This window comes from Lycium barbarum, chromosome 4 (assembly GCF_019175385.1).
Source record: "Lycium barbarum isolate Lr01 chromosome 4, ASM1917538v2, whole genome shotgun sequence".
NCBI lineage: Eukaryota > Viridiplantae > Streptophyta > Magnoliopsida > Solanales > Solanaceae > Lycium > Lycium barbarum.
Window position 1 is genome coordinate 135,673,904 of NC_083340.1, and position 12,799 is coordinate 135,686,702.

Below are 12,799 nucleotides of genomic sequence, written 5' to 3' on the forward strand. Positions count from 1 at the left end.
CCTTTTAAGACAAATACAGAATTTGTGCAGCGGATGGGGCTGCTCATCCCTTAATTAGGGGTCACGGGTTCGAGCTTGGGTATGAAAAAATCTTTGGAGGGAGCGCTTCCCCCGAATGAGCGACACATAATGCGAATTATCTGGATTAATCGGACTCAAATGTAGATACCGGGCACCGGATAGAAAACCAAAAAACTAGAAAAATAAGGTAGGAGGTTCAACAGTTTTCAAAAAGTAAACCTTAAGAACAAAAAGTAAATTTGATTTTAAAAAATAAGATTAGGACCTAGAAGTAATTAATTGAAAATTTTGACATTTTATTGGAAACTTTTGTGAGGACTAAAAAAGCCTCTTAGTTGTCTCTTACATATAATAGTACAATGAGCCCGTTTGGCTTAGCTTATAAGTTGCTGAAAACAGCTTATAAACTGTTTTCAGTTTTTTTGAGTGTTTGACTGGCCAGCTTATAAGTCATTTTGTGCTTAAAATAAGCCCAAAAAAATAAGTTGGCCTGTTTGGCTTAGCTTAAAAAAAGCAGTTTATAAGCTATTTTCAGCTTATAAGCTGCTTTTTTTAAGCCCATCCAAACAGGCTCAATATTTATTTTGAACGAAGTGTAAAACTTAAAAATATTGCTCTATAATATAAAACTGAGGGAGTAAAGAGCAAAAAAAAAAAAAAAAACCACCAAAATTTATTACGATATCAATATTATACAAATTAAAGAGGCAGTCGAATGAACTTAAGAAAAATAATTGGTGTTAAGAATTAGGAATAACCAACCAAAATGCAATAGCTAGAACACACTTAGTGCAACATGAATGGTCAATCAAAAATGCGAGGACGATAAAACTTTCATATTCTCCCTTATATATAAGTATAATAAACAAAGTCAAGGGGGAAAATGAAAACAAAAACAAGAGGAATTAAATAATTCTTAATTACTAAGTCAAAATCCGCTAACAGCAGTGTTAAGTACTAGTTTTTCATGTTACATACCACGAATTCTAAAAATAAACGATATTCAATAGCTTTTAACACATTGAGACTAGGGAGTACTTCAATTATAGTTACCTCTAAAGTTGTCTAAAAAAAAAATTGTACTTGTTACGCAATTAAGAACTTATGCCCCGAAAAAGTTACATTGACCTAACTCTTCTAAGACCACAAAGCTTACTCAATTTCTGATGGTAGCTCAGTTGGCATAAAATCTTAACGAAGTGACACCAAATCCTACCAATGCTAATTGGGCAATTCTGCGAATTCCCTTCTTTTGGGGGTGGTCTTTAAATTTTGCCCTTCGACTAAAATTCACGGGTTCCAAGTTCGAACCCCCACACAGTCAAAATTTAAAAAAAAAAATCACAAGACAGAGTTTAAATTTCGCTATGCCCCCACCAGCATACACTTGTAAATGAATTACCAAAGTTATGCCGGACCCAGCATACTTATGCCTTATGGGCAGACTTGGCATAAGTATGCCGGGCCCGGCATAACTTTGGTAATTCCTTCACAAGTTTATGCCGAGTCCGGCATAAAAGTTTGCCCATTAAAAGTATTCCCCCACCAGCATAAACTTCTTAAGTAATTATCAAAGTTATGTCGGACCCGGCATACTTATGCCAAGTCTACCCATAAGGCATGCCGAGTCCGGCATAAATTTGGTAATGCCTTAACAAGAGTATGCCGGGTCCGGCATACACACGACCCAAACCTTGCTTGCAATTTTTTTTTTTAATTTATGCTTGAGCGGGGGTTCGAACTCAGAACCTCATGATTTCTGAGTGAACGCTCAGAGTTGCAATGCGAAGGGCAAAAATTAAAGACCAGCAATATGAGGGGCATAATTTAAAGACCACAAATATGAGGGGCAAAATTTAAAGACCACCCCAAAAGAAGGGCAATCCGCGCAAAAAAATGACGCTAATTAATATGCTTCTTTGACTAACAAAAATACTAACAAAGCCTTCAAGATTTATCCAAGTAGAGTAACGTATTTTTTAATGGGACAAAATTTCAAACGGTAGCTAAATATTAAGCTAGCGTTTTGCCATTGATTTTGGATAAGAGTTTGAAAATTTATCTTCAAAATATCTGTTTTCCATGAGATTTGATCAGATTTTGAAAATTTATCTTCAAAATATCTATAAGTTCCAGCTTTTTAGAGAAGTTTCACTTCCACTCACAAAACATCAAATTTTTTTCAAGTAAAATACACGCCGAAACACAACTTCAAGTAGCAAAAATTACAAGTGAGAGGCCGAGAAAGGTTCCGATCATCACTATTGGGAGCTCGGTAAGCTCACGAGTCACCCAAGACAGACCGGACCCTTCATTGAAACAGGAAGCAGTGACCCCAATTCTAATGAACTTTTCAAGTGAGAGGGGAAACTCTAATGGCAATCCCAGGGGAACGGCGTTGAGATTACAGCTCTCACCATCACAGAGAGTAGCTCAAGGAAGTGATAAAGGTAAGAACAAAACCCCAGAGGCAGCAGATGGCTCAGATCGAGAAGACAACGCTAGCCCTAGTCAAGTACCGATTGCTATGGGTGACCCACCGGCGCAATCCATAGATCTGGACGATGCTAAGGTCCCTTGGGCTAGCCTTTTCTCAGGCAATCGAGCAGCGGCTAATGGTATGTCCCTCACCTACATCACCCCGACTCTGATAGATGGAATGATGGTGGCTACACTTGATAAAACTGAGATTGAGAACGAGAATTCCAAATGGAGATGTGCGCTTATTGTGTATATCTTGGGGGAGGTCCCAGTATTTAAGCAAATGGAGAGGTATATGCTATGAATTGGCAGAATGTGGCAACACCAGATCTGTATCTGCATGAAGAGGGGTATTATATGGTGAAATTTAAGAGCATGGATGATTTGAACGAAATTCTTCTAGCAGGACCTTACAGCTTCAACAGCAGGCCTATGATTCTCAAACAATGGGAACCTAAGCTAGATTTCTCTACGGCATTCTTGACTGATATACCTCTGTGGGTAAAATTGCCTAAATTGCATGTCAATTGTTGGAGCCCAGATTCCCTTAGTCGTATTGGCAGCACTATTGGTAATCCCCTATTTGCAGATGAATGCACAACAAATCAGTCTAGGGTGTCGTTTGCTCGTATGTTGATAGAGGTAAATGTTACTAAACCCCTCCCTGACATGATCTCAGTCATGGATCCTGATGGGGTGCGGTTTGATCAACAAATTACCTATGATTGGAAGCCCACCTACTGCACTAAATGTCTTAGTATTGGGCACCAATGTAGAGAAGAGGTTAGAGAACCACTTAAAGCTAGAGCACAACCAAGGAGGAGAAGAAGACAACAACAGCCGGCTTAAGCTTGGGCGAATAAGGCAGGGGGAAATGGTAAAATTGCTAATGATACGGGAATTAGTAATGGGCCTTTAGGGGAAGCTGACGAGACTGTGGTAGATCCTCAGCAAAATTCTCCATCTCAACAAGGCCAGCAAGTTCTAACAAGTCAACAAAACCAAGAAAATGGTGAGCGCAGTGAGCATGAGGGTCTCAAAACAGCTTCACGATATCAAAATGGGAATGCATTGGTGGAAGTACCTCTGACCACTACTCAGCCAATGGCTACACCAACTAAACTCGATTGTGGTAACGGGCAACAGGTCGAGGAACACGTGATTATCAGCCTTCTTCCATCTGTGAAGAAGGGGGTTTTTCACTCAATCAATGATTTGGATGACGTGGAATGTTAGGGGGCTCAATAAGCGACACAAGCAAAAAGAGTTGAGCCTCTATATAAAGGAAAATAAAATTAAACTGGCGGGATTACTTGAGACTAGAGTAAAGGAGGAGAAGACTACAGGAATATGTGATAGAATTGCACCTACTTGGTAGCTGATTCATAACTATAATTATGCCCTAACGGCAGAGTTTGGCTGATTTGGGATAACACTGTATTCAAGGTGATACCACTAGTAAGTGATGCTCAACTCATCCACTGCCAAGTATTCAATAGGAGATCTGGGGATAGCTGGTTGATGACAGTGGTTTATGCATTTAATACCATTGAACAGAGGAAAAGTTTATGGCAACAATTGTATACCTTAGGCCAGATGATTACCACACCATGGCTTATTTGGGGAGATTTCAATGCTATTATGTGTGCCCAAGACAGATTATATGGTGCGCCGGTTACTAGTGCTGAAGTTAAAGATTTTAATGAGTGTGTGCAACAGCTGATACTCACTGAATTATCATGGCGGGGTAATTACTATACCTGGTCAAACAAGCAAAGAGGTGATGCAAGGGTATGGAGTAGACTTGATAGAGCGCTTGGTAATGAAGAGTGGATGCTACATTACGGGCATTTGGTAACTGAATACAAACTGCCTCATATCTCCGATCATTCACCAATGCTCCTCCCACTGAAGACAGAAGTGAGAAGCATTAAGGTCCCCTTTAAGTTTTTCAATGTATGGGTAGAACACCCAAAGTTCCTGCAAATAGTAGAAAATGAGTGGAAAAGAAAATCTAGACGGAGTAAAATGCAGGATATATGGTAGAACTTGAAGGCACTTCGATCCCCTCTTAAAACTCTCAATTCTACAGAGTTCAGATCTATCACTGAGAAGATAGAACTAGCCAGAAGCAAACTTAGTGACATTCAGCAGTCCTTGGCGCAACAATATAGTGACCAACTTGAAGATGAAGAATTTCGGCTCACCCAACAGTTAGAGCATTGGTCCTTGATTGAAGAAAGGGTCCTACAACAGAAGTCCAGAGTCAGTTGGATTAAATTAGGGGATGCTAGCAACAAATACTTTAGTGCTGTCATGAAGGAGAGAAAGCATAGAAAACAGATCAATGAACTCACAGCAATCACTGGTGCACAATTGACTGATCCCGAAGCCATCCAAGAAGAAATCATCCAGTTTTACAAAAGCTTGATGGGTAGCTCTACTTATGTGCTTCTTGCTGTCAGTAGAAACACAATGAGGAAGGGACCTATGTTGGATTGTCACCAAAAATTAATGTTGTGTGCTTCAATAACAGATCAAGAAGTGTATGATGGCCTATGTGGAATTGGCGACGATAAATCTCCGGGAGTGGATGGATATAATGCTTATTTTTTCAAGAAAGCATGGAGTATAATTGGAAAACAAATTACTGAGGCAATACTTGAATACTTTGACACAGGGCAGCTGTACAAAGGCGTTAATTGTACAGCCATCACTTTGGTTCCCAAGGTCCCTAATCCTACTACTATAAAGATTATCGACCTATCACTTGCTGTACAGTGCTATACAAAATTATTGCTAAAGTGTTAGCGGCTAGACTCCAAAAAGTACTTCCGTCAATAATCTTAGAGGCACAATCAGGATTCGTACCAGGCAGGAAAATCTCGGACAATGTGATTCTGGCCCATGAATTGGTGAAGTCCTATGCTAGAAAGCACATTTCACCGAGATGTATGATTAAAGTAGATATGCAAAAAGCCTATGATTCGGTGGAATGGCCATGCTTGGAGCAAGTTATGGAGGGTCTCGGGTTTCCTACAAAATTCAGAGACTGGATATTTGGGTGTGTTAAAACGGTGAACTATTCAATAGTTATAAATGGGGAATCTACTAAACCTTTCAATGCAGCTAAAGGGCTAAGGCAGGGGGATCCCATCTCTCCATTCCTATTTGCCATAGCCATGGAGTATTTAAGTAGAAACCTCAACGAGCTCAAAGAAGATAAACAGTTTAAATACCATCCAAGATGTGGCAAACTCGGCATCACCCATTTAAGCTTCGCGGATGATCTACTCTTATTCACAAGAGGTGATCATAAATCAGTGGTACAACTCCAAGAGAAATTCCTGATCTTTTCAAAGGCATCTGGACTCCAAGCGAATTTAAATAAAAGCTCTGTGTATTTGGGGGTGTTGAAGACACTGAAAAAGACCTGATCATGAGACAGTTGGGATATGTGGCTGGGGAATTACCTTTCAAATATCTAGATATTCCCCTAGACACAAAGAAGCTGAAAATTACATAGTGGCAACCACTGATAATTAAGATAGTTGCGAAAATTTCTTCATGGACTGCGAAAAAATTATCTTATGCTGGTCGAGTGCAATTAGTAAAGACTATACTCTTTGGCATTCAGTCATACTGGGCTCAAATTTTTGTCTTTCCGACCAAAGTTATGAAAGCAGTCGAAGCATATTGCAGGAGTTACATCTGGTCCGGATCCAACATTATTACTAAAAGAGCTTTGGTGCCCTGGCAGCGAATGTGCTCACCTAAGACGGCTGGGGGCTTGAATTTACCAAATCTAAAGCTATGGAACAAGGCAGCTGTAGCAAAGAATTGTTGGGATCTGGCCAAGAAAGAGGACAAAATGTAGATTAAATGGATCCATGTGTATTACATGAAAGGAAAAACACTGAATGAGATGCACATCCCAACCCAAGCAAGTTGGATGGTCAGGAAAATCATAGGCTCCAGGGAGGAGATAAGCCAAATAAGTCTCACAGAGAACACCAAAAGGAGCTACATACACCAGATCTATCTACACCTCCTAGGACCACTGCCTAAGGTAAGTTGGAGGACGCTAATGTTTAGGAACACCACCAGGCCTAAAGTTATCTTCACGTTATGGTTACAGGTCCAAAATTGACTCATGACAGTGGATAAGTTATTGAAATGGGGCCTACCCGTCGATCCACTATGTGTGTTATGTACAGTTGAGAATGAGAATAGAGATCACTTATTTCTTCACTGCATATTTACTCAAAATCTATGGAGAAGAATAAGGAGCTGGCTATGATTAAATTGGCCAGATAGAGGGAACTGGGAACTACATATGAAGGAGGTGCTTACTAGAACCAAAGTCAAGACAACTCAAGCAAGTTTGTTAAGAATGGTGTATACAGAGTATGTCAATGCAGTTTGGAGGGAGAGGAACACAAGAATATTTGACAAGCGCCAACAAACAAAGGAAAAAATTGCAAGAGACATCGCCTGTACCTGCAATTTTCGAGCTACTCCAGCAGTCAGTATATTACTTCGAAAATGCTTATTTTGAGGTTGAGTATAGATGCGGTATTGAGGATTATCTTACTACTAGCTTAGTGAAGCAAGGGAAAGTCTCCTTAGGAGGTGTGCCATCTGTTTCCTGGCAGTGGGATAGGATTAGAGAACAGTCAGTATATAGCGAAAGCAGCCTGCGGTGGGTATGCTCAATTTTGTAATGTTATCCTTTGGTAATGAATAAAATGCATAGTTACCAAAAAAAAAAAATACAACTTTCAAAAACTCAAATTTTTAAGTTTCAACTTTCAAAATCTATTGCCAAACGAGAGCTAGTAAGCATTTTAAAAATTAGCCATCTCACCTAATTTTTTGGAAAAATTACGTGAGAAGTCACGATACCATAAATAAGAACATAAATAGCAGAACTTTTCGTATTCTACAAAAACAACACTGTTTATTACATATATAACACATTAAAAGAAGTATATGAAGAATGGGAATATTCCCAAAATCAGGGATTCAGTCATATCTTTTAGTCTTTATTTTCATCTATCCATCATTTAAGAGATAAACACATCATTTATTCTCTTATTTAAGATAAAATTGTACTACGTATCAATCTTCTCCAACATATATATCCTCCATCTCCTATTACTCATCCCTCCATTCCTTCATTTTCAAGTTGAAAAAACACCATGTCTATTTATGGTATAAATATATTTTTGCAAAAATACCATGTATATATATGGTGTGTGTGTGTGTGTATGTGTGTGTGTGTGTGTATATATATATATATATATATATATATTCGAAAATACCATGTACATTTATGCTATAAATATATTTTCGCCAAAATACCAAGTATATTTATGGTATAAATAGATAATTTCGAAAATACCATGTATTGTTATGATAGAAACTTTACATGTATTAAGAAAAAAGGAATAAACGTTTAACAAGAAAAGAAACAAAACTATATTTACGAATGATTGTATACGAAAGATAAATATTCTGCCCAAAAAAATAGGAAGAGTTAGTATGAGATTGATTCACGTTCAACTGAATTGCAGGGATTTTCCTTTGAAAGTTTTATAATTAGTTGCTATGAAATGAAAACTAAATAACCTTGCTACGACTATGCAATTATTTTCTAACTATTGCCTAGTTATGTTCTTTCCTTTGTCTAGTTATGTTCTAACTATTGCCTAGTTATGCAAAAAATTTCTCTTTACTGCTGTTGTGGCCTCGCTAAATTGGTCACAAAAATTGGGCCGGAAATCTTGTACCTCTGACCCAATGAGGCCTAAAGCCATTGGTCACTTATTTTACGGGTTCAATTTCATTCTCTCTCCTCCAAAATTTTCTTTTCTTCTATTTTATGTGTTAAAATCACTCTGTTAATAACCGAAGTTGGGACACATGTTTCATGTTTGTAAAGTGATGTATATCAGTGATTATTATCGAGAAAAAAATAAATTAAGGCATGTATTCATTCGTAAATTGTTCCATTATGGACACAGTGTATTTTTAACTAGAACAAATACAATGTGCCTTTTTTAATGTACATCACATGTGCAATTTGATTAGGACACACAACTTAACAAATTTTTTGTTCTTTTAGTTCATATTGTGTAAACCAAATTTTAGTCTGCAAGTAAAAAAAGGATGTATATCATGTTTGTAATGTGATGTATATCAATACCTCTTATGTAAATCAGTAATTACTATCGAGCAAAAGGAAATTAAAGCATATATTCATTCGTAAAATGTTGCATTAAAGGATACATAGTGTATTTATAATGAATCGGGGCATGCAAAAGTAGTTCTTTAACAAGTATCAGGCTGCGAATCTCAGTGTACATGGAATGAACTACGGGCAATTTGCTCAATTGCCCTTATTCGGGAGTGGTGTTTAATTTTTTCCCTTCGCCTAAACTACCCCAAGGTTGTGAGTTCGAATCTCGGGTCAGTAATAAATAAAAAAATCGCAAGATAGAATTTCGTAGCAAAAGTTGGCCTAACTTTTTGTAGAATTCCAGCAGAGTAAAAAAGAAAAAATTCTACCTTGCAAACTTTTGCTTTAAGGTAGAATTTTCGCCAATCCTTGCCTTGCGAAATTGTCTTTTTTTACTGAGTGGGATTCGAACCCAGAACCTTGAGATATTTTCGGCTACTTTTTTAAACGAAGGGCAAAATTAAAGACCAACGTCTTCGAAGGCCAATCCGTGCAAAAATATGATGAACTACGAGCCCAGAACTATTCCCTCTCGTTTCATGTAAGTCATATTTCATATTTGATGGGATGTAGAGTTTAATTTTTTTAAAAAAAATTAAGTCTTAAAATCATATAATTATAGTAAAATGAAAACTTAATATTTTGTTTTGTCTTCGAGTATTAAAATATGTCTTTTGAAGAACTAAAAATGACAGAGTGCCACATAAAATAAAATAGAAGAAGTATCACAAAATGGTTAAAACTTTTGAGATCAAGTGATTTGCATTTGGAAAAACATTTGGTATGTAGAAGTTGAATTTAATTGTGGTTGGACATGAATTTCACTTGAAAAATTAAATCTTGTGGCAAAAAGTATAAGTTTTACAATATTTTACTATCTTTTTCCTTCATCCATATTTATGTGATTGTGTTTTAAGGCCCACGAAACTTAAAATGAATGAAAATCTTTTGAAATTTATAATCTAAAATAAGTCATAAATATTTGTATAGCTATAAATTATTTCATTAAGATGACAATAATAAATTAAAATTAAATTATTTTTAATATCTAAAAATGACATTTTTATAGACCAATTAAATAAAAATATCACAAAAAATGAGTCAAAGGGTGTATAGATTTGAGGAGTCAAACTTTAACTTGCATACAGTGATTTCAGTATAAGCATTGTCACGGTCAAACACATTTAGTCAAGCCCAACCCCAATTCCAGATCTAAGCCCCGTTTGGTCATACAGATTTTTTAACCTTTTTAAAGACAATCTCGGTTATATATTGAACGGCAAAGGGTAAAAAATAACCCGAAAATGGCTCATAAATACCCTCTATTCACCTATTGGTCTAAAAATACCCCTAACCAATATTTTGGCTCAAAAAATACCTCTCAAACTAACACTCAAACCTTCCAATTTTAAAAAGTCATGTGGCTTATTGTGATTGGCTACAAATATTATCTACTCCTAATTAATTTAAAAAGTAAAACCCACCCACTTTTAAACTCATACCCGCTGACCCGACCCGTTTCTTTTAGATATGAATTTAAGTGATCCTTCGGACACACTTAATTCCCAAGTAAATAACTAGATAATCACCAGAAGTGGCTCAAACATATACGTACAAAAGGATTATGCTGCTCTTTCCTGCCATCAACCAAAGGACAAAGATATCGCAGCATACAACTATTCCTTGTGGCCAACTTTTTAATTCGTCTGGGATAGTAATTAAATGTAGAACGAAATCAAGTAGGTACTTGGCTGTTTGAATCACTTCTAAATTTTCACCTCATCAGTCACAACCTTTGCAGCACCACCATAGGACTGATTCTACATCGATGATTCAAGAATTAAGGACGAGAGTTGCTTATATTACAACTGCAAATTAAAATGTCACAGATTGCTAACTAAGCAAAAGTAGTATTTCAATTAATCACAACAAACAAATAACCAGAAACAAACCAAATACAGTAACCAAGTAATCTGCACCAAGGATAGCCTATATCATATTATAAATTAGTATCCTTATGGGAACTGTCCATCTGGAAAGGATCACATCTGGCCATCTGGGTATGATCTCTTGGTCTGGCAAAAATGGTCCAAGCCCATTTGACCCGCCCAACATTCCACGGTTTGGGCTGGGCATAATTTTAGCCCATCTTGACCCGTGAAATAAAGTCGCCCAAACCTAACCCGTGAAGTAGCCCAAATACAACCCGTGACAAGTTTTAACTAGAGCTGTCAATATGGGCTTGGCCCGCGAGGCCGGCCCAACCCAACCCTTCATTTAAGTAGGGTTGGGCTAAGATTTCTTTGGACCATATAGAAGTGAGGCTCAAAAGCCCAGCCTCTCTTGGCCCGCTGGCCTCAAGGGTTGGGCTGAGGCCAGCCCTTGAGGCCAGAAAAGAATAATAAATTAATTAATTTAAAAAAAAAATATAAGTAAATTAAACAAAAAGATAAAAAGTAATGATAAAAAAAGAATGTACTTACTACTAAGTAGTAAATTAGAAACTAAAGTAATACTTTTTAGTCTTAGAATTTATATTATGCTTAATTTCTTTTGAACGTGATCTGAATTAGCGATCAAAAATAATAATTTATATTTGTTCTCTTAAATTTTTTTCTTCTATGATATGATTTTGCTTAAGAAAGGTGTGGTAGAAGATTCTATTTCATATTGTAAAAGTTTCATGTTCAAATTGTACCAAAAATCACTTAGAAAATGTTATTTCGGAAGACGAAAAAACTTAAAGGGCTGGCCCATCCTAACCCGCGGCCCGCTTAAGGCTGGGTTGGACTGCCATTTTGTAGGCCCTTCAATTAAACGGGTCAACCCATCCTAGCCCATTTAATTCTTTGGCTCTTTAGGGCTGGGTTGGGTTGGGCTGGGTTGGCCCATATTGACACCTCTAGTTTTAACCATTGCTGTGTCGTGAACAATATTGATTGATTAGTAAGCAAAGCAGGCCAGCACAAAGGAAGTCATCATTGTTTATTCTATTTGAAGCCCTTTTTCAAGTGTAAAAAAAAAAAGAAAAAAGTTGAATAAAGTAATATGTCAATTATCCAAAAACATAGTGTTTGTCCACGTATCAACCTTGCATCATTGTATAAGAACTGTACAATTGTGAAGACTAGGGGTGTACAAAGTAAACCGATAAATCGAGTCAAACCGAGAAAAAAACTCGACTAGTGATTTAGTTTGACTTGGTTTGGTGTTGGAAAAAAAAACCCGACCATAATTGGTTTGGTTTGGTTTTAACTAAAAAAAGTCAAACCGAACCAAACCAACCCGACATTACATGTATTCAATTTTTTAAAAAATTTATGCATAAAAATATTTATTTGTAAAGTAATTTATAAATATTTCTTAAATTTTTCGTAATTTTTTATCTATTATCATATTATTCAAGCTTGAACTTAGAATTTTGAATTTCAATAAGTTTTATATCCTATGGATGTTAGTAACTCAAATAAAGTTCAAACCAAAACCAACTCAACACTAATCCTAACAAAAGAAATTCAATTTACCACTAGAAATGACAATAATGTTGGATATCTATTCTTTAGTTTTGCATAATTGATTTAGAGAGTAAAAATACATAACTTAAGTTTTTTTTCTTTGTCATATATTTAATACTTATTTTAGCATGACTTAATATTTTTAGATTATGGTCATTTTCTTTTATGGCTTGTTAATTAGCAATATTTATTTTAACCGATTATATTAGCTTTTGTTGAATATTTTAATACAATGTCATCACTCTTCTCACATTTTGTGTTATTTTCTTAAGAAACACCTTAATTATATAATTGTATCTTACTAGGACTAAAGAAATATTTAAAGTAAAAGTTATATGTTTTGTATCAAAACTACTCCGAAAAAAAACCCGAAAAATCCGAGAAAATCGAACAACCCGAACAACCCGAGAAAACCCGAGGTTGAAAAATCTGAATTTTATTGGTTTGGTTTGGTGTATAAATTTTAAAACCCGACGCAATTGGTTTGGTTTGGTTTGGTGTTTAAAAAATCCGAACCAACCCGGTCCATGTACACCCCTAG